The following is a 26,176-nucleotide window of genomic DNA, read 5'->3' on the forward strand; positions in this document are numbered from 1 at the left end:
AGAGGGAGGGAGAAAAACAAGCCTTGTTAGAACCCAGGACAAGAAATGACACAGGAAGGAGCTCTCTCAGGTGGGTGTGGTGTGGACATGGGGAGGAGGTAGAGCCAGAGCTGGGCATCCCCCCCAACACACACACACACACATGCCCCACACGGGGGCCATTCCCCTGGGCTGAGCCAACCTGGGGAGCCGGTGCTGTCACCTGTGCCCATCGGTGGGAAACGGAGGGAGCACTGCTGAGGGGGACCTGAAACCTCACCGCCCCACCAGGAACGGTGACGTCCACCCTGCTTACTTCCAAGCCTGCGTTCTTGTAATTAACTACACAGGTTTCCCCAAATAAACTTTCAAAATGTGGTGAACACTAGGGACATTTTTATATTCCTTGTTTCTAATTCTCACAACCACCACACAAGACAGATTTGGAGCCAAACTCTTCTTTTTTTCTTTAAAATGATGTGCCATATAGGTACATATTTATAAATAAATGAATATGCCTACATCTAGAGAGAGATTTATATGTGTACATAAATGCATACTGGTCTATTTTCTGCGCATTTTTTCAGTCTATACATACATATATATATATGTGCCTGTAGACTCCAGTGTGGACCCATGAGACCTGCGTTTGAATCCCGTTTCACACTATCTGTGTGACACGGGACAAATCCCTTAATCTCTCTGAGATTCCATGTCCTCACCCATCAGGTGGAAATGATAAAGCATATCTCAGGGTGGTTGTGAGGGTGAAACGGGAGAACTCACATGAAAGGACCCCGCGTAGTGTCACACGCATACTAAGTGTTCAGTTTTATTGCACAGACACGAGCTCACGTGCCCATGGGTACTAATAAAAAGCACAGAGCAGTACATTGGAATCTTATATTAGGAAGCTTATTTACAGTGAATTAATGATACCATCTTGGCTGGCTCATTTGAAAATCACAAGTTACATGCCAGTAAGTAGGGGAAAGGGAGAAGGTAGCACAGGATTTAAATGAAAAAAAAGTGGAAGAAACATTAGGTAATTTCTCAAGACTTGAGGACAGTGCTTTATTTTTTTCTTTTCAGAATACACCACTGTGTCTGTGAGTATGGCTGTGTTTGTACATAGCTACCATTCATTCAGCATCTCCTAAACACCAGGTATTTTAAATACTTTATCCCACGGAATGTTCCAAATCACCTATCACCATGTAAGGTAGTCACTATTATCTCCATTTTACAGATGAGACAACCGAGGCTCAAAGAGTCAAGTAATCCACCCAAGGTCACATGACTGGTCGATGCAGCTTTATATTGAACTCTACTTTCTCGGACTCCACAGCACATTTCCTCTCTGCTGTGACAAGCCCATCCCGTTTCCTTATAATCCCAGCCTAGCACCCTGCAGATACCCTGTAAGGACTGGAAAGCATGTGTGGACGTTGGTTAAATATGTTTCCCTAGATCTCAGGGAAGACACCACACTCTGAAGTGTGGTTTGAATGGCGCAGACCCAGTAGCCAATTGTATTATTCCTTTTTTATTTTTTTAATTGACAATTAATAACTAAATATTAATGGGGTGTGATGTGATGTTATGATACATTTTTACATTATAGAATGATTAAGTCAGTCTAATTATCTGTCACTTTACATACTTATCCATTCTTTGTGGTGAGAACATTTAAAGATCTCCTCTTTCAGCAGGCAGCACTATTCACAATAGCCAGATACGGAAATAACCTAAATGCTCGTCAGCGGATGAATGGATAAAGTAAATGTGGCGTCCACACACACACCGTGGAATACTACTCAGCCTTAAAAAAGAGAGAAAGCCTGTCATTTGTGCCAACATGGATGAACCTGGATTCAGAACTGCATTATGTTATTCTTCACATTGGGTCCAGCTCCTGGGGCCTCCAGGGGCCCAGTGAGACAGCTCACGGGGGCGGGGGGCCAGTGCTGAGGCTAATGGGGTCCCAGACACAGGTTCAACTGAAAGAGTCCAGAATTCAGGGTTGAGAGAGAGCCCCAGTGGTGGCAAACAAAATAAAGCTGAATGGCAGGGTCAAAGGGCAAGACCAGTCCAGAAATTGAAGCAGAAGGAACGAATTTGAAAGCAGCACATACCAAAGTTGTATGGAAAATGACACAGAATGGGCTATACCAAGAAGCTCAGATGCAGTCCGTGGAAAAGAAGTAAATGGTGAGTTCCCCATTAGAAGCAGGGCTTGGGACATGACTGGGCTTAAAGAGATTGCAGGGGAGACACTTACCATGTTTCTGAATGTACCTTTAATTATTAAGTGAGATCCTTGCACCAGCCTATGAACCAAAAATGATTGGCTCACTGTAAGCTCTGAGGATAAGGACAGAGCAAGCCAGTGGCATCTCTCATCTTAGGTGATTCAGTCCCCAGTCAGCCTTAACTACAAGGGAAATAAGGGTTAGGTCTTCACCTCTATCTTCCCTGAAGACTGTTTGCTGAAAAGTGAGTCTTTGGTGCTTTTGAAAATTTGGACAGAGCTAAGGGAGCTTTGCATTGGTCAGAGGACATGTGGTGACATCAGATGCAGAAAGGTGCTGACCGTGACCATCTGCAGAGAGTGAGAGGGACGGGGTGTTCAGAAAGGGTCTTGTGTCAGGGTGAGCTCTCTCTTCCCTTCCTCGGGCTCTTCACATCTAAGACAGTGGTGCCGAGAGAGGGCACTGATTGCATTCTCACCTCTCATGATCGCTCTCGAGCCCTGCATCCTACTTATCTGATGGCCATGAGAAAGGAGCTCTGGCCAAACTGAAGGTTTCTGGTCTTGCTCTTTGCATATTTGCCTGCCGAGAGGCTACGGGGAAATCAGGACAATAAAGCAGCCACCGTCATCCTTGTATTTGGTTTTTCTGCCGGTCCTTGGAGGAATGGTACCAGGAGAATTCGACCTAGACTTGGAATAGTGCTTCTCGGTTTGCAAAATTCTTCCACCTGCCTAATATATTAGTGCGAGGGAAGCTTCCTGCACATAGCAAATGAACAAACTAGAGCCCTTGGACGTGGGCCTCTGCCTGCCTCTCCAGCCTCAGCAGAGACCACGCCACCCCTCACTCACCTGGCGCACACCAGGCACCGGCTGCGCTGACCTTCCCCAGTTCCTTGAACACTCCAAACTCACTCCCATCTCAAGGCCTTGGCACCCACAGCTCCCCTTCTGGAATGTGCTTCCCTCAGCTGTGCACGTGCCAGCTCCTCCTCCCTCACGTCTCAGCTCAAACGTCTTCTCAGAGAGCCTTTTGTGTCCACCCCCAAGTGAGTAGCCCCACTTCCCTGAGACAAACACACCGGCATTCAGAGCCAGACCATTCTTCCTGTGAGGACCCGTGAGAAAACAGCTTTTTATTAATAGTTCTCTTTAGCCTCGTAAAGTAAGATATGAGTGAATTTCCCAGTTACCTGTCACAAAAATCTGAAAGCCAATCATCTCTGATGACCTAAATGAGCACTGCGTGCCACCTCGGTGGGCGGAGCCAGTCCTGCTTCTGAATGGTGTGGGGCAGGGGTTCCCCGGATGCCCCTGAGTGGGGCGCTGGGGAGAGGGCGGCAGACGGGAGGAGCCTAGCGAAGGAGGTTTGTGAGGAATGTTCTGACTAATCCTTGCTAGAACTTTGGTCTAAGACCAAGAGCCTGGCGATGAGTTGGGTGGGAGGACTTTCAGGCTATTGTCTGAAGAACATGTTATTAATATTCTAATGGTGGTTGTGACCCAGAATTGCCTCCCACATAACCAGGGTGGAGAGCAAGGGAAGGGAGCCTCCTCGTCTGGGTATTTATTTACCCTACATACTTGCACTCGGTCACAAAACATGCATGCTCGGTGGCGAAATCCCACCTCCTGCCCACTGCCAGAGTCTCCCTTGCCAGGCCACGTACATGTGCACAGGGGACAGTGGACTCCGAAAGTCTCTGGAAAGAGCTAACAGCTGGGGAGAAGAAGAAACACCAGATTGAGCATCTAAAACCTGGGTTTGGATTCTAAATCCACTCCCTCCTAGCTGAGTGACTCAGGCCAACCACGTTACCACTCTGAGCCTCGGTTTCCTCACCTGTACAGCAGGGACAGGGATGAGAATCCAACTTTAATCTACAATTCCAGATTGCTCAAAGAACAGATGAGATAATGTACCCCAAAGCCCAGGGCAGTCTATAAAGAACTACCCAAACATGGGATTCAACCAACAATTCCGTTTAGTGAAAAAGAAAGAGGACCAAGGGTCACTGAAGAAACAGGGATAAACTGTCTCTTTCCCCCAAAAGCTCCTGGTGAGACGGTAGCCCTGTATTATTGTCAGTAGCAATGTCAGTATTACAAGGACTCCCACTGGGATACCTCTAAATAAGAAACCTCCTTAAAGTTTTGAGAATGATTTGATTTGCATATATCAGGTTTGCAAATATTCAGGAGCTATACCCACCCTAGATCCCTAGATGTATAACAGGAGCATGCCTTTATTGTCACAAGTTTATTCTTTACTTGTCCTTTTAATTGATAGATGGCCTTCTGCCTCGCCTCTACCTCCTCAACCTCCTGGGAGCTGCATTTGTTAATTCTGACTCCTCAACCAGTGACTAGCACTTACTGACTTTCTACAAGGTGCTGAGCAAAGTACTAGCAGTTTTCATTCATTATGGCTTATTCTTGCAATGACCCTAGGAGGTGAGTATTAAGCATATCCCCATTTTACATACAAGGACACTAAGGCTTAAAGAACTTCAGTGACTTGCTCAGGGTCACACGGAGCTGAGGGGACAGAGCAGGCTGTTTTGGCTCTAAGCCCTCTCTTTGTCCCCTGCCTGGGAAAGACAGCAGAGCTTCCCAGCACGCAGTGTCTTCTGCTCGCTCTGCTACAGACATGGCCATGACGTGTGATCACAGCCCTCCTTGCACGTCCCCAGCTCCTCCTTGCCAGTAGCTCCAGGCCCAAGCCCAGGCCCACGCAGCCCTCCAGGCGGCCGGCTCTGGCCTCCCCTGAAGTCAACCATCCAAGGAAGTTCGCTTGCAGCAGAGCAGCAGGACTTTCCACTCTGCAGAGAACTCCGGTCTTGCCAAGTTCTCCACCAGCCAGGCTCCGGGAGGCGGGCCCCGTGCATTCCCATTGCATAAGTGTTATTCCAGCCAGTTCCTGGAATTGGAAATATGGCAAAACCATTCACCTGGGGAGCCTTTGCCCAGGAGGGATGGTTGTTTGGTTAGCTGTGCCTTCAGGGCACTTTCCAGGAGACCAGCTTGTGAAAAGTTTCGTCTAGCGAGGCCCATTTCTTAAGTCAAAGTTGCTGTATTTTCCCTATTCTTTAGTAATCCAACACAGACTTTCCCTCCACTGACCTCTCAAATCCACCCAGCAGCCTCTGTCCTAGCACAGGCCCTCCCCACCTCTGGCTGAAGTCGCACCATGGCCTCCTTGCTGCTCTCCGAGACTTCCTGCTCTCTGCAGCACCCAGCTCTGGGCCAGCCGCCACGCCGCAGCCAGGAAGGTCTTTCCAGAGGCCAGCCCTATTCCAGGAGGCCCCAGCACAACATCCTTCAATGCCTCTTCAGCACCTGGAAAATAAATACTCCCCTACTGCTTGAATTGTTTGCAATGAGAATGTATTATTGTTATAATTTAAAAGAAATATTTTAAAATACTTAATTATGCCTCCCCTCCCTGGACTGCAAGTTTCTTGAAATAGGAAGAGTATATTTTTTGTCTCTGTATTGCTAGAACACAGTTCAGTGCCCTACCACTCAATATATGCTTATTGAAACTCAATGAACTAATATTTTCCAGGTAATCAGAGCTCAGGAAGAAGAATGAGATATTCAGTGTAACTAGACTGAGTTGATACAATTTTATCTAGGACAAAGATATAATTTCTATTATAATTTTTGATACTTAAAATGGTTTTTAGACCCTCTTTGTCAATTCATATTAAACTAGAACTCCAGGTTGGGATCCTTTACTATGTCCAACTCGCTCTTGTACTGACTGCTCTTCAAATTGCCTTGGGACCCCCATTTTGATGAGCTCCCAGGGCAAAACCAGGCAATGAGTGGAAATTACCATGAGAACAAGTTCAGCTGCATGCTGTATACTCTTAGCTATTTGGAACTTCAATGATAGTCTTTGCGGCAGCTCCTGTTTCAGGGATTCAACTCTACATTCTGCCCTACTAGTTCTGTGACATGTAGCAAATTAGTTAATTTCTCGAAACTCTGTATTTTCATCTGTTCATGGGTTAGTTGTGGAAAATAAAAGAAATTATATCTATAAAATGTTTCATATATTGTCTGATACATTTGAGGAACACAGAAAACCACTGAAATTGTTAAAGTTGCTCATGCACAAGTCTGTCTCTCCTGCAAGGCCAGGCACTTGAATTGGAGGAATGGTGTCTCGCTCAGCCTGCCTTCCTCACCACCTTCCTAGGTGATGGTCTTGAATTGATCAGGTGTTCAGCAAATGATTTTGGACAGGAATGGACATAAGGCCTGGACACGCCAGCCCCACTGACCTCCAGCAAGAGCAAGGCCAAGGCTATAGGAACAGCAGTGGGCTCTGATTCAGGCTTGTGTCTGCAAGGCAAAGAAAACATGCTGCCAGGGGAAATGAGTAGAGGGTTCAGTCTTCCAAGAGGCCTTCCAGGAGAGCAATTTATTTATTTACTTACTAAAATTGCCCAAATTTTGGATTTACCCTGCAGTTCTACAGGCTCAGAAACCTGGTTTTCTCAGCCCCGAAGGGCTGACCCTTCTCTCCCACACACCAAGAGTAAGTTCCTGGAAGCCAGATTACTCATGTGTCACTGTACTGGGAGATTAAGAAGCTACCAGCACATGAAAGTGGAATCCTCACATTGGCCCAGCCAGTGCATTTTCCCTCTGTGGGCTGCAGCCCTCGGGATGTCACGTTCCACTCGGAAAGTGGCCGGGTGAGCTAGGTATTAGGATGAGAGGAGTGACATGAATAAACCATCTAATAGCACCCAATTAAGATAGCCTCATGTGATTCCTAGCACACAGCACGGACAAAGTGCCAAAATTTCTCTGTGTGGCTCTGCTTTCCTTTCTTCGTCAAATATATTTAAGATCTGTGGTTGGATTAAGATCAGCTGACTCTCACAATCCTGGGAGCCATCGTGTCTCCTCACTAATCCTCTTGTGCCTATCTTAAACTTTAACTCTCAGAGGATAAGCGTGTCTCCCTATGTCCAAGTTCTCCCAAGAAGTTCCTTGTCATCCTGTGTACCGGTGACAATGGTTTTCCTGGAAAACAACCTGCTGCTCTATAATGAGCATAAAATCTAGAATCCGGAAACGAGATAAAAATAAGCTCAGACACTTTGATGAAATGAACCTCGTCTCATCATCTGTTAAATGGGAACGAAATGCTAGTAACTACTCCTCAGGGGTAGCGCCAAGGGCCAAGGGAGGCCAAGGGTGTTATCTAGACCCTACAACATGTTAGTCATTATTTTTGTTCTTCTTATATAAGGTCTGGGAATAAGAAAGACACAATTTGACTCTCATTAAGGAAGTTTGTAATTGACGCAAGCAGAAAAACCACCTTTCAAAAATGGGAGGCAGGATTGACTGAGTAGCTGCCCTCTCCCAGACCATCCACGTCTCTTTTGTATCTGAAATGCTGGCCCAGACTTCTCTAAAGGATATGTCTGAGGAAGCATCCAATTGGATGAATTTCCTGCAGAGCCGTCTGGGGAGAGGTTCAATGTTTTTGCCCCATCTTGCATAGGAACTTTAAGTTCCAGTGATACGAAAGCCAAGAACTGGGTGGAGATGCATCCAGAAAATAGCCAGGCTTTTTGGCTACCAGAAGGAGTTCACTTGGGGTTGGATTGATTCAGCTGTCATGTAGTAGCAGACACAAGGATTCTTTCATAATGAGACCTCACCAGCCCACCCCTCGTAGAGTATGAACAGCATGTACAGTATTTGGCAAATGAATCTACCTGCTGCAGGGTCACTCATCCTGGGTCGGCTCAAATGTGGCCCAAAAAACTGGGAGGTCCTTGCAAAACATCCGCTGCTGTTAATTGCAGACCGGGTATGCTGTTGAAACCAAAGCAGATGTCTTTTAGTTTTTTCATTCCATTACTAGCTTGGACTCCCATGCCTCATACTCTCAACACCCACTTTTTGCTTCAGCAAGACAGATCTCCTGATTGTAATCCCCTCATGGCCAGACCACTTCCTACCTTTGTGTCTTTGTTCATACTGTTATCTGTCAACAATCACAGGGGAGGGAGGGGATGCAAGGTCCTTATCTGTAAAATCCCAGCCTCTGGCATGGCATCTAGACAGAGAAGCAGTTCAGTGAGTGTTGGGTGGATCAATCCATGAATGAAAGAGTCAGTAAATGAATAAATGGTGGGTTAACAAATGAATGAATGAGTGAATAAGTAAATTAATAAGTGGAAGGCTGTGCTTTCCTTCCTCAAAGATAAACTAGTTTATTTCCTTGTTTTATTCTAGGGTGGTCCAGACTGCATGGTTTCCACCACACAGTAGGAGAACAGGTCAGTGAGACCCAAGGGATCAAAGTGAGTTTCAGATTTATTGGGTTTAATTCCCAACCGCCCCTTGGTAACCTAGAGGAACCCGGCCCCAGGGCTAAGGTCTAGGTGCTCTGATTAGGTGTAAGCTCTGAACCTGTTCTGTTAAGGTGATGGGTTGTTTATTAAAAGCTCGAGTTGTGTCTCCACGATAAATGACCTAGGTCAATCCCACTCCTCTTCTATGTCAGAACAGGGTCCGCAGAGGTAAAAACAAAACTGGGGTTTTCAAGTGCCTGGAAGTGTGTGCTTTTCCTATAGCTGCTGTATATTGTAAACATGATTAGCCTTCATTTTTACTGCTCACAAAGTTGAGTCTCCAAGAGGTGATGTGACTTGCCCAGAGTCACATCGCTAGTCCATGGGTCCAGGGTTCAAATCCAGGCCCACCCTTGCTTTCCTGCCCACTACTAGGGATGGCTAGGCCAGTGGCTGTCAAACTGGAGATACCTGGAGGGATTTTTAAAACACACACCTCCAGATGTTCTAATTTAGTGGATCTGGGATGGGGATGAGAACTTGTGTTTCTAACAAGTTCCCCCGTGAAGATGATGATGTTAGTCCACGGGTCACACTTTGAGATTCATTTGGCTAAACTCTCAGAAAGAACTATTAATTATACTTAATAGAAACCAACTGGAAATAATTTGAACAAAAAGAAGCCATTTATCATAAGGATATAGGGGCATGTCCTGAAACCCAAAAGATGGAACATAATTGGGTCTCAAATAGGTTCTGGAACCAAAAAAAGGTCTCTAAATCCAATCTTTCTCCTCCGTTTCTCCTTACATTTGTTTCATTCTTCCTCCTCTATGTATGCTTGCTTCCAAATCTTCCCTCTGTCCAGGGGCAGACAACATCTTCTAAGGTTATGCCATTCGGAGCCAACAGCCCAAAGAAAGACCAAGTCTCTCTTACTGGACCACTTCAAATTCCCAGAGACTGGCCAAGTTGGGTGTACACTCCTGGTCTAATCACCTGTGACCAGGACAGTGGTGTGGATGGCATTGTACAAAGTGGCTCCCAGAGCCTCATCGCTGTAACCATATAGGTTGACAAAGAAAGATAGCTGGTAGAGAAAGAATTGGATGGTAAACCCAACAGTTGAGCACTGTGGCTAGGATGCATAGAATGTGCACACAGATAAGTAAGAAATGAGAAAGTTCCACTGAGCCCGCATACTGACCAGAACACAAGTGAGCAACGGCTGGGAAACCTTTCAGAACACAGTGCTAATGGCTTTCAGACATAACATTTTTCCCCTGGACTAGAGGAGACACAGTAAACAGTAAATCCATCTGATTTGCAAATTCTCTTAAACAAGTCTACACAGACAATTCTTAGGGCTAAATAGAGCCAGTTCTGTTTTCTTAGAAGGAGAACAATGGAATGTGGAATTTCAGCCCAGTGCAGCTAGACAAGCTGGGTCAGGGAAAAGGCACCGATTACATTCATTAATGTTTTGCAAACCCACCCAATCCCCACCCCCTCCACCCTGCAAGGGAAAAACCTAAAGTCGCTAAAGAAGGGTTGAGACTGAACTTGAGGCGGATTGGGTCGGATGTCCAGTAAGGACTCCGCGCACAGGCACCAGCAAAGACTCAGTACTAGGTTTCCAAGAAGGAGGCATTCCCACTAGGTGCTGTTCTGTGTGCTGCTGAGCTGGGATCCCTTTCCTCCGGGCTGCCATAGACTAATACGTGGGCGCAGGTTCCTTGCTGAGAACTCCTGTAATGGGAGTCTGGAGAAGGGAAAAGTACTGGTGGGAGGCAGGGTGCAAAGAGCCTTGAACTTAAGATCAGACCTCGGTGAATTCAACTTCTGGCCCTGACAAACCAAGAGACTACCGTGAGTAAGTGGGGTACACTCTCTGCCCTTCCATCCCCTCCACTGACATTGGGAGTGTGATCATCAGTGTCCCACTGATTCACCAGGTGGCTGTGAAAAGCAAATGTGATCAGCTGAGAGTGTCATACGTGAGGTCTAGCTACCGGTCAGGACAAGGCCACCACTGGTGTGTGTGGTATTTTCATTTGCATTAATGAAAGGCACCTTTCCTACATGTCAAGGCACACGGCTTAACAAGCTGAATGTGGGCCGCATTGTACCACCTCAGCGGGGCACCCCTGAACTGTGTTAAAAGATAAACTGAGGCACATGTATTTGAGCAAACAGCGATTCAAGAATCCGGCAGCTCCAGACCACAGGTGGTTTGGGGGCTCTGCCGGAGGCAGGAGGGGAAAGACTTTATAGGATGAATGTGGAAGCAGAGTAAAGAAATGTTTTCATTGGTAAAAGTGTAAACAACTGCCTTACTTGGACTCCACTAGTAGGAAGTTGAAGACACTATAACTAGTGCCCAGTTGGCTGAGCTTGAGTTTTGTTTTATTTTTTAAATTCTGAGTTAGGTTTCCGTTTGCTTACATAGGAGTCCAGGGCACCAGAGCCACCTAAGTCTACTGGCCTCCCATTTAATTATTTTAACCACAGGAAACACCTCCACAATCTTCACGGTGGCCCCGGGATCATGGTGCCCACTTTGAGAATAGGATGACTCTGCCCAAGTATAGAGGCTCCCGGGTGGTCTCAGCCAGCCTCGGTGACAGCAAGAGGCAAGGAAATCAGTCACGGCAGCCATGACAGCACAATCCCAGCGCAGGTTAAACACATTCAGCCAGAACGAGCTCTCCCCATCTAGAAACCCACCCTCGCTCGCATCAACAGAGAAAGGCAGAGGAGAGTCATGAATATGCTTACACTGAAACACTTAGCTGGAAACTTCTGCCATCAAGAAAAAAGAGTCTTTTAGAAGTTTCAAGCTGGCTGGTTTGAATTTGCGTGTTTTCACAAAACCCCCTCCAGCATCTCCTTCCTGGGTCTTACTATATGAGACCTGTGCTTATAGTTCCTTCCACCACCAGGTCCATATCAGATGGTTAGGGGTTTGGTGTCCAAAATTATGTTAGAGCTATGTATTCCCAGCCACTAGGGTCCACTAACACCAGCGGGTGTTAAACCTACCCTACTGGTCCTATTTTTTTTTTTTTTTGCTGGACACTTATTTTTCTTTCATTAATTTCTTTTGCTTCTGTCTTTATCTAAAACACTAGTAGACCTTATATCCTATTCATATTTATACTTTACTCCAGTGCTCTGCACGGTTCCATGCAGCCATGATGCCTGAACTGAGAACATGGAGCCACAGAAAGTGGCACCCAGCACAGTCTTGTTCTTTGTGCACTGGGTCCTGAGCTATTTGTCCTTATCTCTTCCTCCAGCCTCACTCCACCTTGCTCTGGACCTGGATCCTGACTTCAGAGCCCACTTTTCCTTTACAGCCTCACCTCGGCTAATGAACTTCATCCTCCACACCCTCCCCCCAGCTACAGAAACTGATGTCACCTCCCGGCTAACAACATTCTGGTTCTCTCCTCAAAGCCTGAAACTTTCTGGGTAAACACCCCTCCTGGTCTGGTCGTGCCCTGGAGGCCTCACACATTCACCAACCCACCCCCACTAGAGTTACGTGTCCTTGAGGCCACCCACTCTCACGGACAGGAAGAGAATCAGTATAGCTGAGGGGAAATGGTCATGACATCTGGAAGGAGCAGCAGTGTGCCTGTCCTACTTGGAAGAAAGATGTGAACCTCCTAGGAGCAGAGCTTGAACCCCATGCTGTCAGGGACACTGGGCGGAGAGCTCAGTGATACCAACAGAAGATTGAAGGAAGTTCAAGAGAGACGTAAATGTGTTTCCTATAGTTAAGTGAAAGATCAGTATAGTTTCTCATTAAAATTGACCATCAGTTAATGCTTCCTGGATTACATTGCCTATAGCTGTTTAACCTCTGTGCACCTTTCTTAAATTTCTGAAAATTTCTGAATCTGGGGTTCTTCCTGCTTCCAGGCTTGTTCCACTCAAAATCACCCTGGAAGGTGACCAGAGACCTTGCGGGCTGAGAAGCCATTAGTGGTTTCCTATCACCTACACAGTGAAGCGCCGGCCCCTTGGTCTGGCCACAGGCTGGCAGGACCTGGCCCTGCATCCCTGCATACTTATTCGACATCTGTCTCCATCACAGACCGCCAGGGCCTCAAAAGCAGGGACCACATCTTCCTCATTTCTGTGTCCCTGTCCCTGAGTGCCACACCCAACGCAGAGTGGACACTCCAAATGGTGATTGTATCAATTGATTTATTAATTAATATCATGCTGAAGTCCTCCTAATTTGGATCTAATCCTGATTATTTAATTTCTCATCTTTCCGTGAGAAAAAAATTAAGGTATTTCACTGTCTTCTGCCCCCTCAGTGGCCCTGGGCCTTGCCAAAGCAAACCACAGGCCTGAGAGATTCTGCCGCCGGGACTCGCTCCCACATTCAGTGTCTGCTAGGCTGAGGCCCTTGACAACTCGGCCTGCCCTGGCTGTAGAAATGGAAAACAGCTAGTAGCCACAGAGAGCCTGTAGCTAATGAGATGTTTTTCTAGTCTGAACCCACACACCCAGACAGTCCCAAGAGATCCTGAGGCCAAGTGAACGTCCGCTTGCAAAGGAACTCGACTCCCCACGGAGGCCACCCTAGCACCAGGCCCACCCCTGTCTTACTGCCCAACACTCGGTGGTCTGACACCCACTTCCTCTTTCACGTTCCACAACAATGAGATCTCCTGGAGTCCAGTCCAGCTTCTGCTCCTACTTGCCTTTATTCCAGAATACCTCATGGAACAATTTCTATTCCTAAGTTTTCTCCCAAGACTGCAGGAATCCTCTGCTGTCCAGCAAAGCCAGGGTCTTTGATTGCACTCAGCAGGCTTCCACGTCAAGAGTTCTCTCAATGGTCCACTGCTTTGTGAAGCAGCAGTGGTAGCCTCTTTCTCACCACAGACCCTCCTCACTTCTCCAACGCTCAAAATAGCCCAGAAAGGGATGCATGAAGCCAAGGTCAGACAAGCAAGCACTTGTGTGGTCAACCCAATGACATTTCTGTTAACTATGACCCTTTATAAAGGGAAACTTCCCTGGTAGGTGGCTGGAATGGGGGTGTTAGGAAAAGGCAGTGTATGTAGAAGAATGAGTGGGGTCTATGAACTCAGAATGCCCAGGTTTTGGTCCTTGCAGCTGGTGGAGGGATCTTTGCCAACTCATTGAACCTTTCTTTGCCTCCTTTGCCAAGAGTCTATGCAATTAGGTAGATACGAATCTGCCACACATTAGCAAGCAGAAGACCAAATAAGCTGTATCTTCCCAGGCCACCAGGTTCTTCATCCATAAAACCCAGAACAACTTTCCCTTGAATCTTCTCAGCAACTTTCTGAGGTTTAGCGAGGTTTAACCACTTTCCAACATCACACAGCTGCCATGTGGAACTTGAATAGAACCTGGTTCCATCTATGATAACTGCCAGATCACATCTTCTGAGTCTCATGCTTCCAAAGTAAAACAAGACATATTTGCAGTCTCTGCCTTTAGTGAACTGACATTCTGGAGGAGAGAGGTTATACTTACATCTTAAAAGTATGTGTTTTGTGCCCCTGTATAGTTAGGAGAGTCTTATTGGAGGAGGTGAAACATAGGGACTGGGCTTTGAAGAATGAGTTTGATACCCTTTTTTGTCTTGACTTCTAGAAAAACTAGATCCAAATTTGCAGCTCCCCAGTAGCAAGTATACAGGACACGCTAACACCTTTGGTGTGTGTTCTTATCTTACCTGCCCATGGCTTTTTTCTTCTTTCCTACTTTTATCTTCTCCTTGCTCCACAATTTTATTTGAAATGTAGTTTATCTTCTTTTGAGTGCATCTTTGAAAGTAAGGTGCCTTCAAATGTTTTGTAAACCAGGTACAGGATAAGTAAATAAAGGACGAGAGTAGTTTCCTACCCTCCCCATACCCAGGCAGGTGTAGACCCTGCTTGACCGATAATTATTGTCAATTCTTGCTTTTTGTCAGCCCCCTGCCTTCACAGCCCTCTCATTCCTGCAGGTGGGGCCACTTGTCCTCTCCCACTCTACCTGTAGCTCACTCATTAGGGGTGTTGAGGAGCCCTGATGTGGGCAGTTGGGGTTGGACAAACAATAGGTAAAACTGCAGGGCCCACTGTAAGGGTGGTCCCAATCCCACCAGCCTCATAGTGGGCGAAGGTGCTTGTGGTGCTTCTGTCAGGCAATGGCTCAGCCCTGTCCAAGGCGCTGGGTCCCCATCTGTCCCTGTGCCCAGTCTCTGCTGAAATTTCCTGCCCAATCCCCAAGTTCCTCCTGGCCTAGACTTTTGCTCTTGTCAGACCCTATCCTGAAGCTTGGAGACCTAACGCCAATCCAAAGGCCTTTCGCCGGGGCAGAATGTGAGCACAAAGTGGTGAACGGGAGAAACCAGGCACAAATTTGGAAGTAATGGAGCTAAGGCTGCACTCAGAGTCGACCTTTACAATCAGTGGGTCAGAACTGCCGTGACTAGGTCAGCATTTCTACAGAACTATGAGTCACACTGCAGAGGAGTTGGCCTGTCATTTTAATTTAAAAAAGGAGATCATAAAGTCAAACTAAGGAGCACTCCCTATGGAGAAGATTTAGCCAAACAACTTGTAGTATTTACAGCTCAATGGCAGGACTGCCCCTGCTATGTGATAATCAAGATGACTTATACAGATGTCATTCAACGTTTTATACACTCATTTCTCCTTGTTCCCATGTCATGCTTACCACATCACCTTGCATATAGGATTCAGTAGGTCTGCTTTCAGGGAAAACATGAGCTTATCATGCCAATGGAAAATTCCACCCCTGCAACTTTGACTTAGCAAGTTAACAATTTGGCTTCTGAAACCTTCTTCAATCTCAGGAGCACAGTCTACCCCTGGGAGTCTACCCCTGAGTCACAGATGCACTGCCACCTACATCTACGCACTAAGTAGATGCCCACGTCTGAAAGTCTACAGGATTATGGAGAACTCACCAAGAGACTGAATGTCAAGTTGTGAGACCCTTTGGCAGTTAAGCCATTTGGGGTCCTTGGGTAGGACATGCATCTCCCAAAAACAGCACTCTTTCCTACATTTGAAATTCTGTTTCTCTCTGATTCCTCCTGAAGTTGCCTCTCACAGAAGTGGATGTCTGCTTCCCTACTGTCTGCCTCCTGCAGGGATGCTGGCCCACCTCCCTCCCAAATAGACCTTACTAGCGCTGGTAGACTGTTAGCACCAGCTATCTGAACTGCCCAACACAGTCCCCAGAGCAAGCACACCTTGGCAGGTGAGTCCTGTGCAGTTGGGCCACTCTCTCACCAGCACGCTGCGAGTGAGGATAATTGCCAGCACCCAACCCCTCACCCTCCAGCCCATCCCACTGCCTAACCGAACACAGACCCATACCTTCCCTCCCACCTGGCTCCCTGACCACTCTCACCCCACCCCGCTCAGACAGGACACGGAGAGTGTCTCCTTGGGTAACTAACATATTAAAACTTTTTATATGGTCAAGAGGCAAGGAAGTGGAATTGAAAGAATATGAATTTATTAAAACAAATATTTTGTCTGGCTATCCAACAGGCAAAGATCTTTTTTTTTTTTTTTTTTTTTACCCTCCTGCAAAGATCTTTTTATATTCAATTGTTGTTAAGGGTGCAGGGAAACAAGAATATTCACACACCTGTGGTGGGAATTAAAATTTTTACAAGTTTCCTGGGGGCGATTTGGCAATATAGTATTTCAAAATGTTTTTAAAACCAAGACACACTTTAAATCATCAGTCCCACTTCTAGGAATTTATCTAAGGAAGTAAAGATATACACAAAGATTAAGCTACAAGGATGTTTATTGCAGCATGTTTTTAATATTAGTGAAAAGCTTAGATATAAGCTAAATATTTAACAACAGAAGACTGGGTAAATAAACAGTATATTCATAGAATGAAATACTGTGCAGTCTTTTTAAATGATATAGAAATACATTTATAGATGCAGAAAGACATTTACAATATATTGTTAAGCAGAAAAGTTGGTTACAAATATATATGTGGAAAAAATTCTAAAAAGACATATCAATGCAATCATAGCTCTTATATCTGGATGGTTGAATGTATGGATAATTTTATTCACTTGCTTATCAATCAGTAATTTCTCAGTTTTAGACAATAAATATGTATTACTTGTATAATAAAAAATAAAATAAAATTTGCTTTTTTTAAAAAGGGTATGGACTTGGTATTCACACAGACTTGGGTTCGAATCCCAGCCAGCCAGCCCAGTGATCAGCAGTGTGACCACGGAGATGTTACTGACACACTCTGAGCCTCAGTTTCTTTATATCCAAAATGGGGACGCTAGCAATTTCTCACAAAGGGTCATGAGCTTCAAATGGGAAGGCATAAATAAAGTGCTTGGCACCAAGGAGACACTGAATGACATTTTTCCCTTCCTTCCTGGATGTCCCAAAATACCTCAAAATAACAATTCACAAGGACAAGATGGTCACACACACACGCACACACACACACCCCTAGTCATATAAAATGCAGATTTGAAATATTCAGAAAGACTTCTGTTTAATGCTCCAGCCTAATTCCTTCAGCTCTGATCTCCCAAGCCTCACAGGGCGCAGCAGCAGGCTACTCGCAAATCCCTATTATTATCCGAGGGTGTCTTGCAGGTGGAATCGGGCAGGCTGTGCTACCCAGCCCCATCAGCAGGTGGGGCCAGTCTCACCAGTGCCTTCAGCCGGCGTGCCTTCTCACCGGGCACCAGCGGCACCCAACAGAGCACTGTTCCACAGGCGTACTGCACACATCTCAAACCCTCTGTCTCGCCTCCACCTCAGTCCAGCTCCTGTCTGTGGCTCCTGCCCCCGTTCACAGCCTCACTCTCACCACTTTGCATTTGAGCCTCTCTGTAGGTGAATTTGGTTGTCTATCCGGAATCTAGCTGGGACTTGCCTTGCCTCCTCCCAACTACCCATTCATTCCCGCTCCAAGCTTTATGACTGCCTAATGGGTGCTAAGCTTTGTCCAAGGACACAGAGATGACTCTGAGACAGACGCTGCTCTGGGGCCTCTCAGCCTGGTGGGAAAACAGACAGGGGCACAGACCATAACTAGTAACAGACCATAACTAGTAGCATTATAGTGCTGTGTTATAGTAACTATTAGCATTCTAATCCTCATATAGCACTTGTCATGTGCTAGGAACTGTTCTAACCCCTTTATATATATTAAGCCTCATTTAACCCTTACAACCTACCTTTACGAGGTAGGTTAAAATTATCTCTATTTGATAGGTGAAGAAAGTGAGCTACAGAGAAGTTAAGTAACTTGCCCAGGATAGCACAGCGGGTAAATGGCAGAACCATGATTGGAACTGAGGCTTCTTTACACTCTTAAGAAAGACAGGATTCTAAAGAGTTGTTGTGTATGTGGGTCATATCTTGTGGCATTTATCATATCAGAAATTAAAATTAAGAACTTTAAAAAACATTTATTAATTATTTTAAAATGATAATAATAAACCCATTATATGTTAATCTAAATAACATATTTTAAGTGAGAAAAGTTATATAAAAATTAGGCCAGGTGCCGTGGCTCACACCTGTAATCCCAGCACTCTGGGAGGCCGAGGCAGGAAGATTACTTGAGGCTAGGAGCTCGAGACCAGCTTGAGCACGAGCGAGACCCTGACTCTACTGAAAATAGAAAAAATTAGCTGGGCGTCGTGACGCGCCTGTAATCCCAGCTCCTCGGGAGGTTGAGGCAGGAGGATCGCTTGAGCCCAAGAATTTGAAGTTGCCCTGAGCTAGACTGACATGGCACTCTACTCAGGGCAACAGAGTAAGATTCTGTCTCAAATAATAATAATAATAATAATAACGATAAATAAAATAAAGGAAGAAGTTATATAAAAATTAGTGAGAAATGGCACTATTTTATGTGTTTGCAAATTTCTTTAGTGTCTGACATTAGCATACAAAGTGGTTGCTCACATCTTCTTTTGCATTCAGTCTACTACCATATATCATTTGATGGAAGTATACGAAGAAACATGGCCTCATACAGTCATGAAGTTGGGAAAGGGAGAAGTATTTTAATAACTTATTCAGATAATTGTGGACATTCTTCCTTGATAGTACACCAAAATTTGACAAGTGGTGGTTTCTTAAAAACTTGCTGCCATGTGAAATCTGAAACCAGCTCACAGTGATGAATACAAGTTTTCCAAAAATCCTAATTTTTCATTTGATCTCTCACATTTTATCATCCTTGAAGTGATGGCCCTGACTTCATCATTTACATATATATACACCCCAACTTCAGCATGATACAATTCATCCATGTAACAAAGACACTTGTACCCCTTAAAGTTTTGAAATAAAAAAAAATTAAAAACTAAAGATTATCTTTCTAAGATAACATGTCCCAACTACCTGAGGCTAAATATTAACAACCACAGTGTGTCTGTTCTTTCCAGGGCAAACGGTGTCCCCTGGAGAAAAGGGCTACTTCAGCTCCCAGCTCAAATTCTGTCTCCGGTGCTTTTTCTCGAGACCACCATGGGCTTTTGTAGGCAGCAGAAATGCTTTACTCGTACTTCCCATTTCATCACACAAATCATTGAAAAGACAGCCACTCAAGGGTTGAAGTTTAATAAATTGGATGTTTTTTATCGCTTCATCAAGGACATTCTTAAGTGAAACTGGCTGGTTTTTGTTTAACTGTGCACATGTAATGGTGAATCGTGCGATATTAACTACTACGGTTTGCCACCATTGCCCTGGTTCAAACTAAAGCACCAGCTGTTTATTCCCTGCTGTTTTTACACCATCAGCTCAAACATCAACTCAATGAAACGGGCAAATTATATCTTAGTGGTACTATGAAAATCGTTTTGATCTCATGGACCCCTGAGAGTGCCGCAGGGTCCTCCAGGATCCTCAGCCCACACTTTGAGAACCACAGAGCTATACGATACTATCCGGGATAACAAAGTTCAGATTAAAGCCTGACCCTGGGCCAAGAATGCTTGAGATCTGGATGCCCTTTCTGATGTTGGCCAGCCCTGGTCCTCCATCCCTAAGAGGCAGGCCCAGTCCCTTGAACTCCAGGTTCTGCCTTAGAGCCTCACTGACACCCAACCCTGTGCTGGATAGAACCTCAGTTCACCTCGTCCCTACAGACACTCAGTGGACTCCTGGCCACTCAGGAAAAGGGAAAAGGGAGTGGAACTCCTGTCCAGCCCTTCCTGTGTGCCAGCCATGAATTCTCTGTCTAATTCAGTCCTCATCACCTCCACTCTGCTAGTGAAGAAACCGAGGCTCGGGGGGCAGGATCCCCACGCAGATCTGTCTGACATGAAGGCTGAGTCCTCGTGCTGCCAATGGTCAGTTCCCATAGTCTCATTCCTGGCCCCTGTCTGGACTTCCTCCCCTTTGTGTCTGCCCGCTGGGAAGGTTCCAGCATGCCTCACAACCAAAATTTCCTGAAATGCGAAAATTCCCAGCACCGGCGGTTTTAATCATCCAGCGTCTGAATTCCTAATAGTCACAAATCACTCAGATGTTGGGAAATATGAGACACATCAGGCCCTGGAATAGAAAACAGATAAAGAGTGAGCTGGGTTTGCTTCTGCCATTGTCTGCGCTGTAGCAGGCCAGGAGACGCAGGCTGTCCTTGGGGAGTACTTCCACCCAAGCCGGCGGCTTGTCATCTCTGTGTCTGTCCTGCACACGGGAGTGGACATCCTCTGGCCCCTGCCTCTTCCTCAGCACCCGGGGGCTCCCTGGGAGAGCAACAACCCACTCAACCAAGGCGCAAAATAACTCCCCAGGATGTGACCAGGATAAGAATCACATCCTAAGATTCAGCTTCAGGAAAGTTTATCCCAAAATAAACCCAAAGCTGAAGTAAATAAAGCATTAGGAATATTTTGGGAGAGCAATTGCACAGAACTACAAAAAAAGGGCAAAAAAATACTATTGTCAACAGCCTTTGTTCAGACATTCTGTATTTCTGGTACATCTTGTTAAGTGGTGGTTTAGTATCAGACATTTATGCAAGGGGGGAAATGACCCATGTTTATGAAAATTATACCATTTCTTCTGAGGATAAGAGTGTCCTTTAAGCACTGGTTTGAGATAGGGCAGAGAGTCTGATGAGAACTCAAGGTTGTGATGATTAAAGCCAGCCTAGGAGGAACATGTAATTTGTGCAAAAGAACCCAGAGACCAAGGGCTCGGGAAGAACTCCATTGACTAGACAGAGGGGACACTGCTTTGCAGCCTTGGTTCCACAGGGGGAAGGGGGGACACACAGACAGGAGGTCTTTATGATTTCACAGAAAAAGAGCAGGAACATCACTTGGCATAAAGAAGGGCGAGTGTTTGGGATAAGGGACACCAACTGAGCCTCCTCCCCCACTTACACAGTCAAAATGAACAGATGTTAGCATCGCGACTAAAGTCCATTCATTCATTCATCTAATATCTAATGATGCTGTAGATGAAAACAGTCTGTGCCCTCAAAAAGCTTCCAGGCCAGTGGGGAAAACAGACTTCTGAAGAGGCAACGATAAGAAAGTAATGAGGGCTCTAAACTCTGATGGGGGAGGAGTCGTCCAAGGAGGCTTCCTAGTGACCGTGAATACTGACCTCTTAAAATCCCAGAGAGGATGGTGGCTGGGGTTTTGACAGATGGAGGTGGATATTGACGGTATCCCAAGGATATCAGTCAACAATTTTTTCAGTCTGCATTTATCACTCCACTTAAATTCTTCAGAATTGGTTAAACTTCTATGGTCCTTGATTTAAATATGATAAACAACAACTTCTTATATTTGACTTAGGAAAGCAGCACGCTCTTGGGGTGAAAACACATGCTTGTGGGGACAGCAGACCTGGGTCTGAATTCTGCTGCCACTTTCCAGCTGTGGACAAGTTACTCAGCCTCTCAGATCCATCTCTACCTCGAGGGATGTCAGGAGAAATAGAATGAAGCAATTAGAGCATCTGGCACCTAGTAATCTGTTCTTTCTCTGAGATCCATAGATGGATATTTCTGGCCAACCCACCGCCTTCAACCAGGCTGCTGCCATCTCTCCCCTGAGCTAGGTGACAGCCTCTGGACTCTTGTCCCTGCTTCCTGTCTTGGTCCCCTTCAGTCCATTCTTCACAGAGCAGCCAAAAATGCACAGGTCCCCAGGTCTGTCCCCTGTTTCAAACCCTCCCATGGTTCCCCCTTGTCCGGATAAAGTGGAAATTTTAACATAGCTTTCCTGGACTTCATCATCCAGCCCCTGCTCCCCTCCGGCCTGATCGCCCCCCCATGCTCCACTGCACCCCATGTTTGCCTCTAGGACTTCTGCGTGGAGCATGTCCCTGCCGGCCCCTCCCTGCCCCCCGATTCTCCTTCTGCAGGCTAATGCCTCTTCCTCCCCAGGGCTGCCGGAGGAAGCGCCACACTCCTCTGCTTCTTCCAGGCAGTAGTCTGTGATTTCTGACCGCCACGACCGCCCCAAACAAGACTGGACTCAGTGTCCCCTCTGTGCTCTCATAACCCTTACCTCCATCTCCCCCATTTATCACACCTTGTTACAATCTCCTTCTCTCTATCCATCATCAAATACTAATTTCTTAGAAATAGGTTTTGTAGCTTTTTGTTTGTTGTTTTGAGACAGGGTCTCAGTTTGTCACCCAGGCTAGAGTACAGTGGCGTCATCAAAGCTCACTGTGACCTCAAACTCCTGGGCTCAAGTGATCCTCCTGCCTCAGCCTCCCGAGTAGCTGGGACTACAGGCGTGCACCATGACTCCCAGCTAGCTTTTTTATTTTTTTGTAGAGATGGGGTCTTGCTCTTGCTTAGGCTGGTCTCTAACCCCTGGCCTCAAGTGATCCTCCCACCTGGGCCTTCCAAAGTGCTACTATTACAGGAGTGAGCCACCGTGCCCAGCCTAGGTTTTATAGTTTCTAATCCCATGCCTGGCCTATTTTGAATGAATGAACACCCTCACAGCTAATGAATGGCAGAGATGAGATTAAAACCCAGGTCAACCTCATCCCCAAACTCACCGTTCCCACCATCCCAGTTGAAACCTAACTAAAAACTGAAGTAGTGCCTCCTTCCCCCACCCGCCTGCCCCCCACATCGGTCCTCTCCCACCAGCACACCCAGCACACCCACACCTGTTCTATGGCCCCCCTCTCTGCTGTGGACTCACTTTCTGCCAGGATCTCATGTCTCCCTTGCCGGCTGAGGCGCTGTTTGTACTACACAAAATTATTATGCTCAGGGAAAACACTCAACCCACTGTTTTTGGTGAAATCATTTTGGAGTGACAGTGATAAGATTGGGGCTTTCCTGGGCTCAGGACTCTGGCTGGGAAAAGTGACAAGAGCTATATTGCAACTCAGTTCAGGAGAAAATTTCTGGAAATTTGAGCAAACTGGTTTGTTCTTACTCAATAAAGTGCATTAAGCCAACCCTTGTTCTTTTGTCAATATTTGTGGACTGAAAACATGACAAACCACCCCCTGTGCTGGTCCAAGTGTAGACACTGACTAATGGGACCAGGGACAAAATCCCCTGGGGACAAAAAAAGGAGTTTCATAACTAGCTATAGAATAATTATTTTCCATTCTGGAAGGTTCTGCCTTGTGATAGGAAGAGCGTTCTGTCTGAAGAACACAGATATGCCCACTCAGTGTCTTGTGGTTACAGAACATGAAGGAGCTTGTATTTCATACTAAGGAGTTTGGATAATAATAATAATGCCACTTATTGAGGACCTACATTGTGGTAGCCACGTTTAATGTATCTTCTCTAATCCTGAAAGCTAAGAGTTTATGCAGCCATATTGTGGATTTGGAAAAGGATATGCAGAGAAGTTAAGGGATCTGTTATTGCCACTCAGCTGCCAAGGGCAAGAGGCAGGATTCAGATTTGTCCCTTTTGCTCAGTCACCTCACCTCTCCCAAGGCCCAGCCACCATCACCAATCCTTGGGGTAGCTCCTAATGTTCTACCTTCTTCCTCCTGTGCCCCTCTCCCGTCTATCTCCAGCCAGAGTGATCTTTAACAATGTAAACCCAGTCACGCCAATCTTTCCACTGCAATGGGCATTACTGCCAGTCCCCACCCACTGGCCGGTGGTCTGGACAGGATCCACCCCTGCTCCAGAGGTGGGCTGAGTTAGCCGACCCCGACAGCGCCACTGGTCCTGCTACAGGAATTGGTAATCAGGGTTTTGCATTCTCTTGGCCACAGAGGTTGGGCTGGTGTGAGGACAGACCATCAGTGAGAAGCTTAGGATTGAATTTTGAAGTTGTAGGGATAATGCTCTCCTCGTTCTCTCTCCCTGGAATGTGCATGAGAAAGCACCACCTCTGTGCCTATTGCAGCTATCTTGTGACCTTGAGGGAAACCAGTGTGAGGAAGGTGCCAGCCTACAGGAGGGGGACGGAGCCAAGGGAATCACAGACACCCAGAACCAGAGCCCTGACCACACCACACCTGAAGCCTCCCCACCTTCCAACCTCTCCACTATGGTGAACCAACAAGCCTTCTTTATTGTTCAAGCCAGCGTGGGTTAGGTTCACTATAACTTGCCACAGAAAGTCTCCTGTGTGATTCAAATGCCTCCGAGAGCTCTTGGAATTGCATCCAGATGTCCTACCTTTGTATGAAAGTCCCACTACATCCTAAGCTCAATGAGTAGTAAGGGCAAGGGCTAGATTTTCACTGGCCCTGGGAACACCAGCCCCTGCTAGACATCACCCTAGCACGTGGCAGGCTCTCTGTTAATTCTTTCTCCTTTGAACTGAGGAAACCAAGTCTTTCTCCAGTGCGACAGCTGCCTCCTGAGTCCCCCCAGGGATCTGCTGCGTCATCTATGGGGGCTGCATCTCGCTAGACATTGGTCTTGTTGTCCAGCTTCCCCATCGGTGTCCCCACGGAGACCACCGCTGGGGAGGGGTCGGCAGGTCCGAAGGAACGTGAGGCTGTGGCCGGCAGTGTGTCTGACCTCCAGGCACCCAGCAGGGGCAGCGGCCCAGTGACGCCCAGTGACGCCCAAGGCACTGGATGATGTGAGCACGCCCAGGAAGGGAAGCCTCTGCGACAGGCTGGAACTCTCACAAGTAAACGGGGACGGGCCTCAGAGCCACCGTGATTTGGGCAACAATGAGCGTGACCAGTGGGGTGAGCAGTGGGGTGAGCAGTGGGCCGCGGGGAGCGTCCAGGTGTGGGTGGGAAGAACACTGCATGCGTCTTGTTTATCTGACCCGAATCCTCCTTCCTGCGGCGGGCCCTTTGCACTGCCCTTTCCTCTGGCTCGTTACCCAGTTATTCCGCGTCAGGACCAACCTTTATCTCAATTCTCTGAAGAGTGCTTAGCAATGACTGCTCTTATTTGTTTACTTTTCTCTGTTTTTCCCTCCAAAATATAAGCTCCCTGACAGCAAGGACCCTGACTGTCTTATTTGTCACCACCTCTCTCGTATCAAGAATCCCCCAATAAACACACATCAAATAGGTGAGCCGCTGCGGCCCTCCCGCTCAGGGGCCCACCCCGCGAACGGCTGGCCGGGGCTCCCGGGTCAGGAACCATCCGGATGTGACCTGCTCAGGGCAGCCCCCACCCCCCTCATCTACAGTAATCCCCCCTCGCCCCCTCTTTATGTCCTGCACAGCCCTTAGCACAACATAAAGTCATCTCACGCGTTTGTGCTCACTTGTTTGTCGCCTGCCTTTTCCGGCGGATGTAAACACTATCCCTGCTTGCCGAAGGCCCAGGGCAGGTCACTTCTGGACCCCAAGTAGGTGCGCAGGTAACTTCTGCGGAGGGTCTGAAGGGGCAGCGAGGGCGGCACTGGACCTCCAGGGCTCTGGAACCGGTGGCTATGAGAAGATAAAGGAAAAGTAGGCATTAACGTTGATTTCGGAATAATTCTGCGAGGTAAACAAGGATTGTCCTCCCATGGCTGCCGAGAGAAGCAAAGTTTACAATGTCGTAACCGCCTCAAAATAGCTCGTCTGGCGAAGTCCGTGTTTGAACTCGGGTCTCGGCTTCCTTTTCCAGCTCCCTTTCTGCGGAATCACGTGGCTTTCCTGTTGAAAACCCATGGACACATATGCTTAAAGTACCAAACCCTCCCCTAGCCGACTCTGTCTCGCAAGGTGGTCACTGAATCTCCTGGTTTGTTTGTCTTCACGGTGCCTCAATTATACCCCTTTAATGAGGCACCAGCAACCAATACCAGCCCGGGGTTTTAGAAGTTTCTCCGAGCCTTTGTGCTACAGCCAGGCCTCTGGCTTCTCTCTCTCTCTCAATTATTACCTTAACCATGCCCCCGAGACCTAAGGAGCCAGTTTATTTTGACTGGGAGACTGTTAAACTGCAGGAGGCAAACCGGAGACACTGCCAGGCTGTGATTTCCATCGCTCCGCATGGCTACGGGGCGCTGAGAATAGCCAAGGCCGCTTCCTGCTGGAGGAGGAAACGGCAGTTTCCTCAGCGCGCGGAAACATCGCTTCCTCTCGGGTGCCTAGCTCCGTGTCAGCCAATTAGGCAGCCTCTTCCCACCCCAGACCCCAGAGACCCGGCCCAAGCCTGGAGAACACATCCT

At 46.9% G+C, this 26,176-nt stretch overlaps 1 long non-coding RNA gene across 1 annotated transcript; it reads right to left on the bottom strand.

Moving 5' to 3' along the window:
* Window positions 1–917: 917 nt before the first annotated feature.
* LOC138390658 (uncharacterized) lies at window positions 918–25,555 on the bottom strand. Its single transcript, XR_011234565.1, has 3 exons — window positions 25,283–25,555; window positions 7,981–8,080; window positions 918–5,572 (listed from the first exon to the last, which is right to left on the bottom strand). It is a non-coding gene; the product is annotated as an uncharacterized lncRNA (long non-coding RNA).
* Between the last annotated feature and the right edge of the window lie 621 nt (window positions 25,556–26,176).

The sequence above is a fragment of the Eulemur rufifrons genome, chromosome 8, assembly GCF_041146395.1.
Source record: "Eulemur rufifrons isolate Redbay chromosome 8, OSU_ERuf_1, whole genome shotgun sequence".
Taxonomy (NCBI): Eukaryota; Metazoa; Chordata; class Mammalia; order Primates; family Lemuridae; genus Eulemur; species Eulemur rufifrons.